The sequence below is a fragment of the Bacillus rossius genome, chromosome 2, assembly GCF_032445375.1.
Source record: "Bacillus rossius redtenbacheri isolate Brsri chromosome 2, Brsri_v3, whole genome shotgun sequence".
In the NCBI taxonomy this organism is placed as follows: domain Eukaryota; kingdom Metazoa; phylum Arthropoda; class Insecta; order Phasmatodea; family Bacillidae; genus Bacillus; species Bacillus rossius.
Genome location: NC_086331.1, coordinates 24,389,317 through 24,408,952, shown reverse-complemented (window position 1 = coordinate 24,408,952; position 19,636 = coordinate 24,389,317). Strand labels below are relative to the sequence as shown.

The 19,636-nt window shown below is 34.1% G+C and overlaps 1 protein-coding gene across 1 annotated transcript in view; it reads right to left on the bottom strand.

Annotated features, from left to right (window-relative positions):
- Window positions 1–19,636, bottom strand: part of LOC134529176 (SH3 domain-binding glutamic acid-rich protein homolog) — a 49,708-nt gene that overhangs the window by 7,162 nt on the left and 22,910 nt on the right. The window lies entirely within an intron of this gene.

Sequence of the window (19,636 nt, the reverse complement as noted above, 5' to 3'; positions counted from 1 at the left end):
TGGAAGAATGTATTAAGTTCTGCTGTTTTCACACTTTTTTCTTTTGAGCCATTTATACTCCTGGAGGGTGTCTACTAGGCCTGTGTGAAGCTTCAACCAAGCAAATTTTTTATATTTTAACTAACTTTGTGAAGAAATTTGCCAACTGTTTTATTAGATGCTTTGACTGTAATGCACAACTTTGCATTTGCTGCAAAATTTGAAACACTGGAACCATAACATTCGCTGTTACTCAGTTATAATCCCAAAGTTTTCAATTTTTTTTAAATATGCTTTTTAATTATGCAAGTCCAGATGATAAATAAAGCAAAGAAATGGTTAGGTTAGTATTATTGGCCATGTTAATACACAGAAACCACCTATTTACGTTATTGAATTTTACGTTTATCAGTAACTTACACATTTTATTAAAGAAAAAATTACTTTCACATTTAAATTGATGTTACAAAATTTCTAAATAATAATTTCCAGAAAACATTATTTAGTATAAAAACCTTCGAGATCAACACCATTTAACGATACATTTCACTCAGTAAGTCACATATTTGTAAAACAGCACATCATTTTGATAAATTATTCATATATATGAAATTTACTTTTTCATATCTTTTTTTTTTCAGACACAGATTCAAGGGAGGGGCAATTGGTGCAATTTCTCCTCCCTGAGCTTTAATTGAACTTCTTACTGTTTACAGAAAAAACTTCCAGTTGTAAGAAAATTTGAAAGTTACAACATTGGAAATTTTTTTCAGTCCCGGAGGAATGTTCCTAAATAGAAATTATTTGACCAAATGTCACATACATGTATCATCGAAATGTTAATTTTCCAATTTGAATTGATATATTGGAAAAAAAATATTTTTTTAGTCAACATTTTTTTAAGTATTGCAATTTTTATTACTAGTAGGTGTTTGTAATTGTATAAGCTAAAGAAAAAGTTCAAATCGTTAATTTTTTACTAGGTTGCAGTCCTTTGTTTATAAGTGCTCGGGCTGCAAGGGTATCAATGTACTTTTTATGCATTTATAATTAGCATATCAACAACTTTCACAACACAGATGCACATTTTGGAGGTACTGACAGTGATAGCGGTGATGATAGTGCATTCTCGTCTGCAGAGAAAATGGATGGCACTGCAGAACTCACCAAGCTAGAGTACAAAATTTACGTCAGCAAAGTGTGTGTTTCCCCTTGTTCCTTAAGAGTCAGAGACAGGCATGCTGTCAGTTCCTCGGGCCAAACCCTTCCTCATCGGCTGTATTCCGGACATTCAAGCAACAGGCCAGGTCACTGGTTGCACCCTCCCCCCTCTCTTATACCATTGCCCCGGCTCGGAGATGTTCGGCGCGTAGTGTACTTGTAAAATAATTTGAAACATTGTGCGTGTTGACTAGCCGGATCTGAAATTCAGGTGATATAAATCATAATACTGCTGTGCAATGCAAAAACATTTTAGTGTAAATTTTTTTATGAAAACATTTTTTTCAATAAAGAATTATTTGTGCAGTGTTTGTTGCATTACTTTAGTTTTGGTAAGTGTAGATATCAAAAGGAAAAGAGTAATTAACTGTTTGTATCGAAATCACTGAGAGCATAATAATTCCATTTAAAGTTTTAATTCTATTGAATAAATTTTAATATTCTCTAAATAATGAAAGATGCAGAGTGAGAGAAACATTAATTTAAGAGGAAATTAACCTGTATACCTTATGAAATAAACTGGATCAATATATTAGAATTAAAAATTTAGACTTCCGTGAAGTAAAATAGTTTAAAACTTCTTACTGTAATAAATTAAGATTTTTTTATAAAAAATAAAATTCCTGAATTATTTTCCTATCAACAATGGCCTCAAATTATGGTAAATGTATTTCAAAACATTTCTATAGTGGATTATATTCCTTGAAGTATCAGTATGTCAGATTTTTATTAATTAATATATTTTTCAATTTATAGAAACTGAGAATTGGGACGGCACACAGTATCAGCGCTGCAAACCTATTTTCGACATTGAAATAATACAATAAAACACAACAGAGTCATTCCATATCAAATCAACCAATGAAAAATTAATTTAGAAACTTCATGTTTCAGATTTATATGATTTTTTGTATATTGGTAATATCAACTAAATTCATTATAAATCTATTTTTTCTAAAAAAAATAAATTTCGAGTAGTTTTCTTGTATAAATTTTTGAAAATTGCAAAAATAGCCAATTTTAGCAATGTTTTGGATCACTCAAATACTTGTAGGTTTCCAACTAATGGTGATAGAAAGCTGTTTGACAGCTCATTTTAAAGGTCATTGAATGGGCTTCAATTTGATATGTAACATGACCAACTTCGGGAAAAAAATAATTTTTATTTGTTTTCAAAATTTTTAATATTGAATTTTAAAAAAAAACACCATTTTCGATTTTTTAAAAAAAAAAGTATTATATTCCTACATATATTGGTTAGATTTGTGCCAAATTTCAAGGTGGAGAATCAATGGGATCATGAGTAAATAAAAATGAGAAGTTTAGTAGATGCTTAAGGGGGCGTGGTAGATAAATAAATGCTTTAAGCGTCAGTTGGACGTTATTGGTTTTTGGAAGACAACATTGAAAAACTGCAAAACATCAATCCTACATAATGTTATTTGCCAACTTTATTAGCAGATGTCCTAAAAAGACAATTCTCGAGCGTTGTTTCTTCCGCAGCAATTAAATGTTCGAAATTACCAAGGCAGAAGTTTTGGCTTCAAGTAACCTTCAGTTTTTAATTAATGCATTTAGCTCTGGTTTAGATACCATGCCGCCTTAAGAAATAGTTGCAGCAAGGAAGAGTAGTATATTTTACATCAAATTTTGACTTAGAAAAGTATTCAAATTTTATTGTTATAGATTAAAATTTTTTATACAAATTATAAAACACGGATAACAAATCTTACCTTACATTCATCCAGTGTTCTTTGATTAAACATTTGATCAATATGATAATACAAAGCACGTGATCTTGCTGAACACATGTAGCCTAAGTTCAAAGCACATGATCTTGCTGAAGGATATAGCCTAAGTTGTAACTGACAAAACATATAATTGCTCATGAAAAAAATCTGTTTAGTATATATTTAATTATTTACAGTTTTCACTTAGGTTGTGGCATACTTCGTTCAAGCAGGTGTGATGTCTCTACAATCTCTTCTTTAGTGAGTGTAAAAGTTCTCCCAGTTGCTGTACAAGGTTCAACCTTTTTAAGAAGATCTTCAGTTCTAATGTCTAGTATATCGGCTCTTGGTGTTGGATAAAAAAAAGGAAGCAGCAGGTCCTTTGGGATGTAAAAAACTGACTTTAACTTCATTATTCTCATTATTTTTTGCCAATATACATGCAAGCCACCAAAAGTTATCGTATTTCACAGTAACATGTTTTGTCAGTTATAACTTGGGCTACATCCTTTCAGCAAGATCATGTGCTTTGAACTTAGGCTACATCTGTTCAGCAAGATCACGTGCTTTGTATTATCATATTGATCAAATGTTTAATCAAAGAACACTGGATGAATGTAAGGTAAAATTTGTTAACCGTGTTTTATAATTTGCATTTTTTTTAGTCTATAACAATAAAATTTGATGTAAAATTATGCTACTCTTCCTTGCTGCAACTATTTCTTAAGGCGATTGGTGCACGGTAAAAAATGGTCACAGGCCCGAAAACAATTAATTTTGTATCATATGACCACTAAAGAGTCTAGATGCCTATGTGGGTGACCGTTACTATGTAGGGAGGTCAGGAGCTTAGTTCCAGCTCGTCAGTGGCGAGATGGCCTTCATACGGGAAGGGTGTTGCTGGCGGTCGCTCTGCGGCCTGCCATCTAGGAGGAATTAACAGAACCTCGAAGGTTTTATCTCCCTCTCCCTCTAACACACAGCCGATACGGTTCTATCGTGCCCGGAGGAGGGGAAGGTTTAGCAGGTTTTCTCTTTCACTCATCCTTCGCCATGGGGAGGCGGAATGGATTATTTTTTGTCCGCAACTGCGCAGACGTCATGTGGCCACTCCCGCACTCTTCTCACTCAACTCGCTCATTCTCTCACACTATTTCAATAAATCTTTTCAAATCTTCAACATCAATACTTTAAACCATTGCGCTTCCTACGGATTAATTATATTTCATGCAAGTGCCCGAATTCAGCTGCAAAAAAATAAAACGCGTAGTCAATTTTTTTCTTCAAAAACCTTCCCAAACACTGTGTGTTAAAAAACATTCTGAAAGCCCATTTTTCTAGATAAATGGAAATTCTAAATCACCTACGCCACAAGGAAACATTGTGCTTTAATATTATGTAAAGAAAACACCTCTTAGTTTTATAGTTATGTAAAGGTGGTGTGATATGTTTTAGATGTCGCACCATCTTATCATCCATGTAGAAGAGTTACCCGAAAAGCTAACAAGACTATTGCCATGGAAATGGAGATATGGTTAAGGAAATATTTTTCAAATGTTTGTAAACAGTAAACAACATATAAAAAATCTTATAACTGTAAAATTAAAATACAAACAACCCTATAGCAAATTTAATTTCAATATGAAAAAGTCTACAATAATGTTTACAAGAAACGAAATTGCAATAGCAATACAAAAATATCACAATTTTGTTACATTGTTAATATATATATTATTTTTAATAAAGGCAATAAAAATGACATACTCAATATTTGGAATACAATAAATACCTTAAGCCCTACATAATTGCTGCGATATTCACAATAAATGCTTTTCTTAAATATAGTAATTAAAAAACATCGTAAATAAATTATGAACATACATATTATGGTGAAGGAAAGTGGACACTATCACACTGAAAAATCTTAGAGGGTAGTTTTCCTCATCTTATTTCTTTCTTTGCATTTTTGGTCTTGTTCGTTAAAATATTTCATGTTCAAATACTTGATACGCATATACGTTCTTGTCCTGACAAAACAGTATATAACTTCTTCTGGATATTTATTTTCAGTAGTTCCGCAAATAATTTTAGTCAGTGATTCAAAAATCCGCTCTTTTTTGCACAAATTGTTGCCATGAATATTATCAAAACACATTTCAGCGATCTTTATTAATTCAAAAAATTCATTAGTGGGACATTTTAAGTTACCCTTTGATTGTACATGTATCCAGCTATCGTCCTCCGAATTGAAATCCGTAGTGCCAAGGTCAGGATATTTATTTCTGAAACGGTGAGCTATGTAGCCAGAAACATATTTCAGCCCTTCAAGAGAAATTTCGTCACTTGAAAGGGGCCTGGCCTCTAAATCTAAGTCTATTTCTTCCATGTCAGCAAGATCTATTTCATTAAAAGGTGATTTCTCTTGAAATGTCTTTGTAAAATACATTTCCTTGCACAAAAGTAGTTCTGTAATTTCATTCTGATAAGCACTGTCCTGTTCCATTTCATTTGACGAAAAATCACTTACCAAACACATTTCGTCTGTCTTCTCATCCGTGTTTTTCCGTTCAGCAAAAACTGCTGCAGAATGTTTTCACAATATGTAGTTTATAATTCTGTATTTAAAGTAAATGGGCGACAGATGCGTACTTTATTACATGCTTTATATTAGCTTCACCTGTATGTTTGTTTGTCTGTCCGTCTGTAACTCTTTCGACTAAGAGTGAGTGGCTCATCACTGTAAAATGTCCCACCAATATCATCACGTTCGTTAGCCGAGCGGTCTAAGGCGCACGACTTCTGAGACGTCAGCTTTCGTATTCAGCGATCGTGGGTTCTACTCCCGGCCATGCCGGAAAAAAAAATATTTTTTTTTCCTGGTAAATTCTAAGATTATATCCATACATCTAACTGTAAATGATTCGGAGAGACTTTACCATTTCTTTGTGACGTTGCAACTCCAAATAGTTATCTCAGATGGTAATAGGTAGTGTCGGTAACTCATTTCCCTATGATAATTATACATAAATATAGTTTAAAAAACTAAAAAAACATGCTTTTAAAGAATATCAAACTAAAAAGTTAAAAATGAATATAGTTTAAAAAACTAAAGAAACATGCTTTTAAAGATTATCAAACTAAAAAGTTAAAAATAATTTTAAAATTTAATTTATGACAATAGTATATAAGAAATACTAGTATAAATGAGAAAAAAGCATGGGGCGCTTAATATACAAAAAAAAATAGGGCACAAAGCGCCTCAAGTTTTTTTTCTCATTTATACTAGTATTGCTTAAATACTATTGTCATAAATTAAATTTTATAATTATTTTTAACTTTTTAGTTTGATAATCTTTAAAAGCATGTTTCTTTAGTTTTTTAAACTATATTTATTGATGTTCCATACCTCTAATATACGGACAGAGAAAAAACCACTCTAACACATCTTAGTTCAGTTTAACTGTTAACAAATATTTAGGTTAACAGGTCCTATACATATTTCCGAATGTTTTACTGACTGAGTTATACTGGACATTAATTAAATTGATCGCTGATATTTATACTTTTAAACGAAATTTTGAATTTATCATTTTATGTAAACTCTAATGCGTTAAAAAGTGTAACGCAACACTACACACAGGTAGTGATGTCTAGTGCACTGCCCTATGCACATTAGTTAACAAAAAAATAAAATTAAATATTAATTACTGATAAATAATACCTTGATGTCGTGATACAAGTAACACATGCTTATCTGATATTTATTTCAATTAGAATACGAAATAGGAAGATAAAATAATTAACTGATTTTAAGACTGATTTATTACTTACACATTACAGTGCATTTTGAAGACAAATGGGTCTTAAGAAGCGAAAATCGTGCTCGATTAAAGGATGGTATGGTGTTCGGTATATTAAGGTTTCCCTCAAAGTAATGGTTTCAGAATGCTTTTAAGATATTAGTTACATCCAAACATAAGTTTAAAACATTTCTCTTAAGAGTGTGCTTCGTAGCATTAAAAAATGTGCCTTAATTATTTTGCAAATTTATCATTGTTATGGTGACGATGTCAGGGGTTTTCGTAATTTTTTTTTTTTAGAAATATAGTACAGTATTAGCAACTACGTTAAGAACTGTTATTTTATTCACACAGAGAAAAGAAATACAAAATGCTAAAATTTGGCGTTTGTCTTTTTATATACTATATAGGTTTGTTATTATATGTGTGTTGTAACATGTATAAAAATGTTAAATATATTCAACAATATTTGGTAATTATATATATTAAAAAACTTTTATGTACGCGACTTGAAACTACGTGAAAGGTTTTCAGTCTATAAAGGCCTATTCTATGATTTTTTTAAAATTATTAATTCTTATGCAAACAATTAATAAAATTGGAAGTTTCTTACATTGTCAGTATATGCATAGCATTTCAGTTATTCCAAACAATTCTCTACCAGTGTTTACCTAAGGTTTGCATGTTACGTTGGTTCTTCTACTAATACACGTATATTACAAGAGGTTTGTAATAGATTAAATGAGGTAAGTAAGAATTCGTTTTTATAAACAATTTTGTATGAAATTATAAATTTTGAGATGTATAATAAAAAAAAGAAGTGCTTTCCGAAGACATATGTCAGTAGTGTTACCCACTGAAACATTATTCCCACTTCAACTCTCTGTAAAAATAAAAGTATGGGGTTGAATGCGTCAAAAGGGGTATATAAATAAAATTTGAGGCTTCTTCCTTATTTCATACGCTAGTGTCCCCCACTTACAATTGCAAACAAAAATATTTCCTCGATGTTGTAATTTACTCTGCGTAATCACAAAAAATTTTGGCAGTAAATAAGTATTTAATTTTTAAAAATTAAAGCATTCATGTTTCGAAAAAAATATTAAAGCGATGTGGGGAAAAATGTTTATAGATACTCCAGTAAAATTTTCAGTTTGATTGTTTTGATAGTTTCGGAGCAGTTGCGAGTTTAGTTTGGAGGATTCTTCGGCCGCGCGAGGCGTGTTTGGCTCTTTTTCATTTTCTTCCAGCGTAGGAAGCCGATACCCGGCTTCACCTCGCATCCTCTGCTGGTCTTCCCTTGTCCTCTCCAGATGTATTACTGTATATTAGCTCCATGAGCGCGACCTTGACAGACCCTTCGTTTCTTCGGTCTCCTCTTGTCATCCCTCTACACCCCATTCTTCCCCCTCCCCCCCGCAGGCTGCGGCCCGCCGGCCGGAGCTCCGCCGGACTACCTGGTTGCGACAAGCGCCGCCCTCAGCGCCACGTCGCGGGGACATTCTTCCCGGCGGCGAGAGATTTACACGCAGCACTAGAACTGTCACTCCAGAGGGCATGTTTTGAGTTGGATCGTATCAAAAACAAAAGGATATGAAAATAAATACATAACTCAATAGTGTTCTGCCAATTATGTTTTCATTTTCATTTAAATTTATTCTTTAAATCGCTCCTGAAGTAGTCCAGCAGTGATCAATGGAAATTGTCAATATTAAAGTGTAATTTTGACGATGAAAATTTTTTCTTCTTACTTTTATATGTGCAGAAACCTATTCGTACACTCGTTTCTTGAACTATACTTAAGTTTAACATAATTATGTGTTTTCTAAATAATTCTGGCTTGGAATAAAAATAAATGCATTTAAAATGACGTAACTCAGTAAAAAAAAGTTTATTAAAAATATCCTAGGTATACTATGTCTTAAAAAGAAGCATCAAAAATAAATATGTAGTTAAATTAGTTTTGTCGTAATATTTTCCATGCACCAATCGCCTTAAGGCGGCATTGTATCTAAACCAGAGCTAAATGCATTAATTAAAAGCTGAAGGTTACTTGAAGCCAAAACTTCTGCCTTGGTAATTTCGAACATTTAATTGCTGCGGAAGAAACAACGCTCGAGAATTGTCTTTTCAGGACGTCTGCTAATAAAGTTGGCAAATAACATTATGTAGGATTGTTGTTTTGCAGTTTTTCAATGTTGTCTTCCAAAAACCAATAACGTCCAACTGACGCTTAAAGCATTTATTTATCTACCATGCCCCCTTAAGCATCTACTAAACTTCTCATTTTTATTTACTCATGATCCCATTGATTCTCCACCTTGAAATTTGGCAAAAATCTAACCAATATATGTAGGAATATAATACTTTTTTTTAAAAAAAATCGAAAATGGTGTTTTTTTAGAAATTCAATATTAAAAATTTTGAAAACAAATAAAAATTATTTCTTTTCCCGAAGTTGGTCATGCTACATATCAAATTGAAGTCCATACAATGACCTTTAAAATGAGCTGTCAAACAGCCTTCTAGCACCATTAGTTGGAAACCTACAAGTATTTGAGTGATCCAAAACATTGCTAAAATTGGCTATTTTTTGCAATTTTCAAAAATTTATACAAAAAAAAAACTACTCGAAATTTTTTTTTAGATAAAGTAGATTTATAATGTATTTAGTTGATATTACCAAAATACAAAAAAACATGAAAATCTAAGGTGTAGAGGGTAAGGCCTCTGGTTGATTTCATATGGAATGACTATAGTTATATTTGCGGGAGCCGGGACTTACTTTTCAGGAGATTCTCTCCTCTATTAAGATTTTGATTTATTTTGACTATTATAGTTTCTTTTTTATTGGTAAAAAGTACTTTTTTACTTTCAATATTTTAGTAACCATATAAACAATAATCCAATTTTTGGTATCATACACACTAATTACAACCTACAACGAATTTCCTGGTTTCCTGGAAGATGGAATTTTTTTATAAATACCGCCCCTTACTGAGAAAGTCTAAATCTGTGCCTGCCTGCCTGCCTTCTTTCTTTTTAAAATGCCAACAGATAGTATTTTTGTATGTGGCCAACGAGATAATGCTCTAGATCAGGGGTTCCCAAAGTGTGCGCCGCGGCGCCCTGGTGCGCCGTAGAAAGTTAAGAAGGGCGCCGTGATGCGATTCTCTTTACCATTCTCCGAAACCTCAACTTAAGTATTCGCAGGTACAAAATAAACAATGGTCATTTGTTTAGTTACAAGAGAGCAGCGAGACGAGATGACGTCGTCGTCTCCCGTTTTGTTTTGATTGTGTCGTTTCGTTTTGTTTTCGTTATAAGTCTTTTGTTTTGTCAAAATGGATACATTTTTATTAAATAAACAAGTCGGTAGTACAAGGGACACTGATAATGCGTCTACCAGTGGCAGGGAAGTAAAAAAAACACGGAAATATCGCAAATACGATGATAGCTATTTGGACTTTGGCTTTACGTCAATAGAAGTAAACAATTAAGAAAGACCCCAGTGTGTGCTCTGTTTGAAAATTTTATCATCCGAAAGTATGCTTCCAAGTAAGTTAAAGCGACGTCTCGAAACCATTCACCCGGCTATGGTTGAAAAATTGTGTGATTTTTTTAAATAGGAAATTACAAAATTTAAAAAACAAAAAAAAAAAAACCAAATGTGTTTACTCAACAAGCCTCAGTACCTAACAACGCGCTGTTAGTATCCTTCAAGGTAGCATACAGGGTGGTGAAATGCAAAAAACCTCATACTGTTGCAGAAGAGCTTGTTCTACCGGCTGCTCTGGACATGGTGAATATTATGGTGGGAGAAACGGCAGGAAAATTAATTTCTAAGGTACCCTTATCTAACAACACTATCAGTCGAAGAATCCATGACATAGCTGAGGATCTAAATCGCCAATTAATAAAAAAAAATTAAAGGCAAGGAACTTGCAGGGTGGCCACTATATTCGAGATACAAAATTCCAGGTTTTTCCAGGTTTTTTCAAGATTTTCCTGGTTTTGCAATATATATACAAAATTACATGTTTTTATTTATGTAATACACGATAAAAGCACAAATTTTAAAACACGGGAACTTTATAGTAACTAAATATAAAACAAAAATGCACAAAATGTGATACATACCTAACTAAAAAAACAGGTGACAGTTTACTAAATATATATTTGACACATAACTTTAACCTTATTTTGTGTTTCGAATTTCTTCGTCTATGAGAGCTGTCTGTTTTAAGGCATCACTCATTATTTTGACTTTTTTTGCCTCAAGTTCCCTGAGGTTCTTTTCAGCTTGTCTTTTTCTGATTCTCTGAGTTTCTTCAGTCTCTTCCTGTTTCTTTCTTCGTTCCAGATGTTCTTTGTACCGTGAAGATGAATTCCTGGCATAGTGGATGAGAGATTTAGTTACTTCAACATTCTGCACCCCCTTAACATGTGATACAGCATCATATACTATTCTCTGGGCTACAAGACTTTCCTCAGCCTGATTTTCGACCAAGCAATCAGAATTGATGGAAAAACCACGCTCTAAGGCAGCATTTCCATGGGATAGAATAAGCAAACGCTTGATAAAGTGTAGCAAATTTGGGAATGTTTTGCCACATTCCTCCATAATCTGCACATAAAACAAATCTAGACGCTGACTATAGCGACGGAACGACTTCATGGCTTCTCTCACTGAACACATTTGGCTAAATGCTCTGAACTCCTGTTTAATTTTATCAGCAACGGATCCTAGAATATGTTGCTTTTCAACAAGAAGTTCCAGGCATGATTGTAACCTCTTTTCAGCTAGGTTTGGGTTACTTGAAATTAACTCTGGGTTGACACAGGAGACATATCTGGTAAAACAGTATGCAAGAGGTGAGCGCTCTGAAACTTTCTGAAGGAAGCCTATATAAAATGTTCTACAATCATTTCTAAACTGTAACACTTCCTTCTCAGCAGTCTGGCCTCGAACTTTCTTCAAAGCATCTGTTGTGACAAAACCAATGTCTACCTGATTTGCTACATGAAGATTTTCACTTTTCGTAAAGTCTATGCTTGAAATTGATTGAGTTTTTTCAAGAACTTCTTTTCTAACTACTCTTTGAAGCACTGTAGTTGTGAGTGCTTGAAGTTCTTGGTGAAGGAATGGCACCATTGGATTATCAGTCTGAAACTCTTTCAGAAAAGGTTCTACAAGCACTGATGATGCAATAAAGAATGCAAGCTTGGGACCCATAAAATCATCCTTTACAGCATTACAAATAGTCTTGAAATTTTTAGATTCCTTCAGAGCAGCAAAACTTCTTTTAAATCCAGGATCCTTCCGCTTGACTTTGCCTTTGTTCTGGTTCTCGACAGCTTCCACATATGTCTTCATATGTGGCAAAATTTCAAGAGCTCTTGCAGCCACTTTCTTATTTTCAACCCACCTAATGCAGCAGAATTTAAGGGGGAATACATTGCAGCCTGTGCATGACATGAAATATGCTCTGCGTAGAGGAACATCCTTGAAATGATAATACAAAGCTCTCAAAAAATTTGTCAAAGACCATGCTGTCTTCTTCATTCCATCCTTAAAAGCACCATGTATAACATGAAGACCACAGCTGCCAATATTGATTAGGTCAAAACCTTCACGACCTATTTCCTCCCGCAGTTCAGCAACCAGTTCTTTGACCAGTTTCCAATTTACAGAGGGGCCATCCATTGATACCTGAATGATTTTCCTTAAAATGCCATGCTCTAAGGCACCCTTCAATGCCTGCAAGATATCCTGAGCCCGAGTAGAGGTCAAGAAAACTGATGTTAAATATCTGACACAACCTTGTTGAGTTTATCATCCCAAAATCTGACATGCACATCCAACTGTTCACGCTGAGCCACCTTGTTTAAACTTTCATCAAACCCTATAACAATTTCTGATGACTTATTAACACATTCTCGAAGCTCTTTTTCGAAAAATGGAGCTAAACCATGGTTGATTAGATACCCAATTTTAGTCCGTTGCAACTCCATTTTCTGAGAAATCTCAATATCAGGAAACATAAGTTTCATGACCGCTACACCTTCCGCTGCTTTTCGGAGCGATGAGTGACTAACAACTGTGTGAAGAACCCACAAAATTTCTGCTTTCGTAACCTGTTCTCCCACTAAATATTTCTGAAGAACATTACCAGTTGGTATATGGCTGGCTGAAGTTGAACTACAGGTACTGACTTTACTTGAAGTAGATGCTGAGGTGCAAACAGAAGACACCTTAAAAACATGGTCATCTTGCATAACTTGTGCTGCAAGTCCTGAAACATAGAACATTACATCATTCACAAAGCAAGTAAGCAATGCTTTTAGGACAGTTTACAGTAGAATCCCGCTGATGCGACCCCTCACGGTTTCCGGAAAACGGACTTATAAAGGGAATGGTCGCAATAGAGAATTCGGGCCAATTTATTCCCCCACCACCACAATAAATCCAAATACATAAAAAATAGCCTTTGTTCGCATAGATTTCATATTCAAATAGTCTATGGTGTAAAAAAGACAACTTTTTAAATTCATATAACACCTAGGACTCGCATACCCCGAACAATATGGGTTCCGATAAATACTTGCGCTAAGTGAATTCGCGTCACGCGAATTCAGCTATGCTAGCCTGCTGGTGGTTATTTTCGTTCAAAACGTGGCGAAGGAACTTGTGTAGATCAGGTAGAAAACATTCGGTTATAAACGAAAGATATAAGAACAATGCTATCCTGAAATGCTGTGACATGTTTTTGGAGTAGATAATCACAGCGACAGACTGACAGGATGCGCTCCCGCCCTTGCCGTCAGCGATGTTTATTTTGACAGCTCAAGCAATTATCTTTTCCACGTCCCTTCACAGCGTAAAAAAAAAGAAGAAAAAAACACGTTTGAATGCAGATGGAAAAGTAACTATGCAGTAAAATAAATATATTTAGGGCCCTGCTAAATTTTTCTATTCAATAAAATTCGAGGCATTAATGATTTTTCAACAGAAACTGCTGTGTGACTAATAAACAAATTGTATCATAATAACTTATAATGTATTTATTAACTGCGAAGGACAGTTGTATAAGCCCATAAAAATATTTATTTTACCGAGAATGGACTATACAACCTGGCTTTTGTCGCACGCGTTGTGGAAGGGGAGGAGGATGCTACCGCCAGCCTGGCCGGAAGAGTTTCTTACGCTCTCGCAGAAGCTACCACAGCGGCTTTTCGTGCGGGCGGGTAAGATAACATGATGGCTGAGACGGCTTTTCGTGCGATAGTGGATGCGCCGAGCTCGGCTAGACACTGCCCGAGCGGCATTCACACGATGTATCCGACGATGCGGCGACACCCCGCGGCAGCAGTTTTATACCAAAATTTTTTTTCTGATTTTCACATTTTGGTCAAAATTTAAAATTTTTTGACGGTTCCCGAGAATGTATTCGTAAAATCACTGCTTCGTTAAATCCGGTGTTCGTGAAATCGGGGTTCTTGTGTACATAATTATTATACATTTAGTATTATTATTTTACAAATTTTAAGTGAACATAGCATTACCGACGTTAAAGGTACGTTAATGCGGAAGGTTTATCGGCCGGCCTCAACACACAGCTGCAATATTCATAAAAAAAAAGCGCAGTGTCGTTAGTTACTTGACATATTTGACAGTTTATTGATAAGCGATGGATTACAAGACGTCGTAGTTAATAACACCGCTAAACCGTTGGAAGCTACTAAGATAAATTAAAGTAATAAAAGTGCAAACGTAGGACTTACCTTTGTTACAGGAAGCGTTGGCTTCATCCTGAGCAGGTTGAGTGGAAAAAAATTCTGTAACTTGCAGGTTTCTTGATTGGTTATTTATAACTCTATTGTGATTCTTAGATTTGGCATGGCTTGTAAATGCTCCCCTACCCATCGTATCGATCTTGAAACTTTTATTGCATATCTTGCATCTCGCACAAGTTCTGTCTTTCGCATCCTCAGTAGCCCATGGAAACTCAGACTCATAACGACAGGAATACCTAGTAGACATTGCCTCAATGGCTTCCTAACAAACTGCACAGCGTAAGACTAACATTTCTCGAAGACTTGTACTGAACAGAACAAATTAGAACAACACCCCGCGTTGCACGCCGTAGTGCGGTTCATATTCCCCCTCCCCCTCTTAGTGACGTATTGCGTCTATGAGGAAAGAAGAAACATGACACGCCTAGGAACACTACAGTCGCTGCCAACATGACACTCTATAGATTTACCGCGTGATTATCAGACGTCACGATGTACGTCTTAACATAATAAGTTGTGCGAATTTACACAGCAGCATTTTCCCAGGAAATAAGTAAAATTCCAGACAGTTTCCCGGTTTTACCAGGGCCCTTTAAAATTCCCGACATTTTCACGGTTTTTCCCGTTTTCCCGGTTTGGTGGCCACCCTGAACTTGGTCTGCAACTTGACGAGACTACTGACAGTAATAATGATGCACATCTGATTTGTTACGTACGCTTTGTGGCTGACAATATTATTGTCGAAGAACTCTTATTCTGCAAAAACATTACCGAAAGTGCAAAGGCTCATGACTTGTTTGAAATTCTTTACAAGTTTATTACAGAAAATGGTTTGAATTGGGAAAAATGTATTGGTGTACGTACAGATGGTGCTTGATCAATGTATGGCTGGTACGGAGGATTACAAGCGCTTATTTGTAAAAAAAGCCTCGCATGCTGTGTGGACCATTGCATCATCCATAGAGAAGCGCTTGTGTCAAAGTCGATGAGTTCTGAATTAAACCAAGTATTAGAACATGTCATTAGCACTGTAAACTACATTAAAACTAGACCACTAAAAGCCAGATTTTTCAAAAAACTATGCATAGATATGGGAGCTGAACATACGGCACTGATATATTACTGCAATTGATGGCTTTCCCGTGGAAATGTCTTAATTCGTGTGTTCGAATTACATGAAGAAATTACAGTTCTTTACAACAAGAGCATCATGCAAACTCCAGATACTTTGCTGAACCAGATGTTTTGCTAAAACTAGCATATTTGTGCAACATATTTGAAAAAATTAACAAACTGAATCTGTCTTTGCAAGACAACATGCACATTATGAAACTACTGGAGAAGATCGCTGCATTTAAGAAAAAACTGCAGTTTTGGATGAAAAATTGAATAAAAATCGCGGTCAAGATTGTTTCTCGCAGTTGTATGAATATGCAACATCAAATGAGCTTTGTGTCTCACAAGACCTGATGACCCTTTTTACGGAACACCTTTCGAAGCTCATTGAATGGTTTTCAAAATACTTTGCCGAAGAAGATGCCGATAAATATGCGTGGATCCAAGACCCATTCCATGCACAAGCTCCGCCAGAATTTACATCGGAAGAAGAAAGTCTCATTGAACTCTCTTGCGACAGCAGAACAAGATTCACATTTTCCGATTTGGTGGAGTTTTGGATATCGGTTCAAAATGAATATCCCACTTTAGCTTCAAAAGCTATAAGAATTTTCATTCCTTTTGCAACATCTCATTTGTGAGAAGCTGAATTTTCAGCTGTAGCTGTAATCAAGAGCAAATATCGCTCAAAGATCAATGTGGAGCAAGAAATGCGAGTAGCAGTGTCAAATCTTATTCCACGTTTTGAAAAAAATGTGTGAAGATCACCAAGCTCACCCATCACATTGACTAGCTAGGTAGCTATTGTATTTTATTTTTGTTGTTCTTAAGTCTTTCTTGATTGTTTTTGTGTTAATTTTATATTCTTATATATATATATATATATATATATATATATATATATATATATACACACATACATACAGTTCAGATTCATAATGTAGATATTTTAATTTTTGTGCTTATCTACCTAACTAGTATCATTGTACCCATCTATTTCGACGAGACAAATAGGTTAGGGCGCCCAGACAAAATAGTAAACATGTATGTGCGTCGCGGACTGAAAAATATTGGGAAGCCCTGCTCTAGATGCCATGTGTGAAAATACGAAAGTGTAAATCTTGTATTTTTAAATATTTTATTATTTATTGTAATAATAGGATTATATTGTTTATTACAAATGTTGATACAAATTTTACCACTGGTTTTATGATATGTTTTAATACATGGTGTTACATTTTAAAATTACCATTTTTGAAGTGGGCAAAACATTTGTTAATCTCAAAATATTACGGTTATGGCTATAAAATATATTTTTAAGATATTAAAATATCAAAAGGTTGCACTCAGTTCTTCTTTTATGATGACACAAATTTAATTTTATGCTTGGTTAATTTATCATTTTGATTGAATGGTGTTACATACAGGGCCTAATTGGTTTTATAATAAGTAAAAGATTACATTTTCTTTTACATTTATGGCAGTATTTTATAAAATAAGTGTAATATAGCTTGCTGAGAAAAATCTTCACAATTTGATTTGACTTTGCAAACATTAAAACATTTGATATTTGCTTCACAATAAAAACTAGTATTCGCACAGGCCTAGCATCTACAAATACCTGGTCAACCAATTTCAGCACTTTTGCAGCACCTTTAAACAAAATTTTCTTACAACTTTCTTATATCATACAGAAATTTTTATATATAATATATATTATAATTAAACATAATAAAAAATATATATTTGCATGAACGTGCTGATTCTTACATTAAAATGCTATAATCCTTTCAGAGATTATTTCCACATTAAATTAATGGATATTCTACAAATTTTATTTATAATGTGTGGCTATAAACTTAAGTGAGGCATCAAAAACCAAATGAAAGTTATCAAAAGGCTGCTAGTAATTAAAGTTTTTGTGACTTCAGCACCATTAATGGTTTTTTTTCATGACTTTTGTGACATTTGTGCCTGTAGACACCCAGTTCCGCCAGTGAAGTGTGTGGTTCAATAGGTAAGCATTACGACAGACACATTACAAATAACTTGTGGTGTGACAATGAACCGCATAGAATTTTACTGTAAATGCATGTTTTTTTATTAAAATATTACACATGACAAAATTTAAACTCTTTGTATACTCAACAAAAAGTAAACACCCTTTTTTATAGGATAATTTTGAAACAATTAAAAACCACACACATGCTCCCCTTTGTAATAAATTGTTTTAAATACCATAGCAACCGGAACTACCAATCATAACTATCAACTAAACACATAGTAAAACGTGAAATATTTATTACATAAAAATCTTTCAACAAATATTTTATTACAGTTTGTTATTGTAAAAAATACTTTAATCCATAACAATACCACACTAAAAATAAAATAACATGGAAGTAAAAGACATTAAGCATGCAGCCGATGCCTGAAAAGATAAGTATGAAGCAAGATATGACACAAAACAGACATTTATTCTTCTGATGTTTTCAGTGTATCAGAAATCTGCGACATTTATATCGATTTTAATTTGGAATGATAAAGAACTCAGCAGACTGATTTCACATTTAAAAATGTAGCACACAAGAAAATAAGGTGAGTATGTTTTGAAATACTGTAAATAGTAATACCCTAGCATTTGGATGGAGGGGGGGGAGAACTCTAAACAACTCAAAAACCTGGTTTCAGGAAAGCTGAACAAAGGCAGGCAAAGTGCAAGTGTGGCTATCTGTAATAATTGTTTCAACTTGTCCTACATGCATGTCCATCAAGGAGCTGTCATGCCTTGCTGAATACCAGAAGGTGCATCAAATAACACAAAATCTATTTTGTAATCACTGTAGTCTCTAATGTCAATAATTCGTGAACATCTTTATACATTATTTATTTCCAGGGCCAAGAGCGTTAACTTTATTTATACGTAATGTGTACTTCACAGCATATTGTTTACACATCTTCCAGTACAATGCATTGATTTGGCCTTACGTAGCATCTGACTACATCAAAAATATGAAAAAAAAATTTTTATACATTCTTTTATAATTTTCTTCCTTAAGAATAAATGACTATGTATAATATATAGAATGAGCCTGAATTTGACCAACAAACTTTGACTGCAGGGTCACCACGACAAAATAAGTTGAAAACGTACAGGTATGTACAACTTATGCTGTGGTTCCCAAGGGTGGTTGGTATGTCTCTTTAAAGTTAGAGCTGAACCACATTTTTTATGTAAATAATGTAAAAAGTATTTAAGAGGAAACACTGAACATACAGATTGTATTTAATTGAATGAATTTTTGCAACCACCAGAAATTTTGTTGCTTTTAGTAAAATTATTTTATTGAAATAACTGGGGCAACACCTTTATTTTTGTGGCACGTTACTACCCCCAATTATTTGTTACAGCGACAAATTCCCGGTGGTTGTAGAACTCTAATTAATTAAATACAATTCAGATTCTCAGTGTTCATTCTTACATACTTTATGTATTATTTACATCAAAAATGTTGTTTAGCTCCAACTTCAAAGACCTGCCTTCAGAAGCACTTTTAGACCATGAGTCATCAATATTTTTTCAACTTATTTTGTCGTGATGAACCTGCAACCAAAGTTTTTCAGTGGAAATCAGACGACTCCCCCTGTACACACACACACATACATAGCAAATGTTAGACATCAAAGATCAATGGCCTTGGCATTGCGCTGACTTTGCAGTATGTCTCCTTTGGATGGAGACATAGAGACAGTTTCTGTTGGTAAGACCAGGCTTTCTTTAATTGACCATGGCTGACACAAGGCTGCAGCCAGGATTATAAACAGGAGGGATCCACTACAAACATTATATTATATCATTTTTTTATGAGTAAGTTCTCTTTATAATTGAATTTTAAAAGAAAATTGATTGTCACACTAAAACTAATATTTTTTCACACAGACATTTAAGTAATGTTTTTTCTTGAGAAAACAAAATTTAACATTTTTTATTTT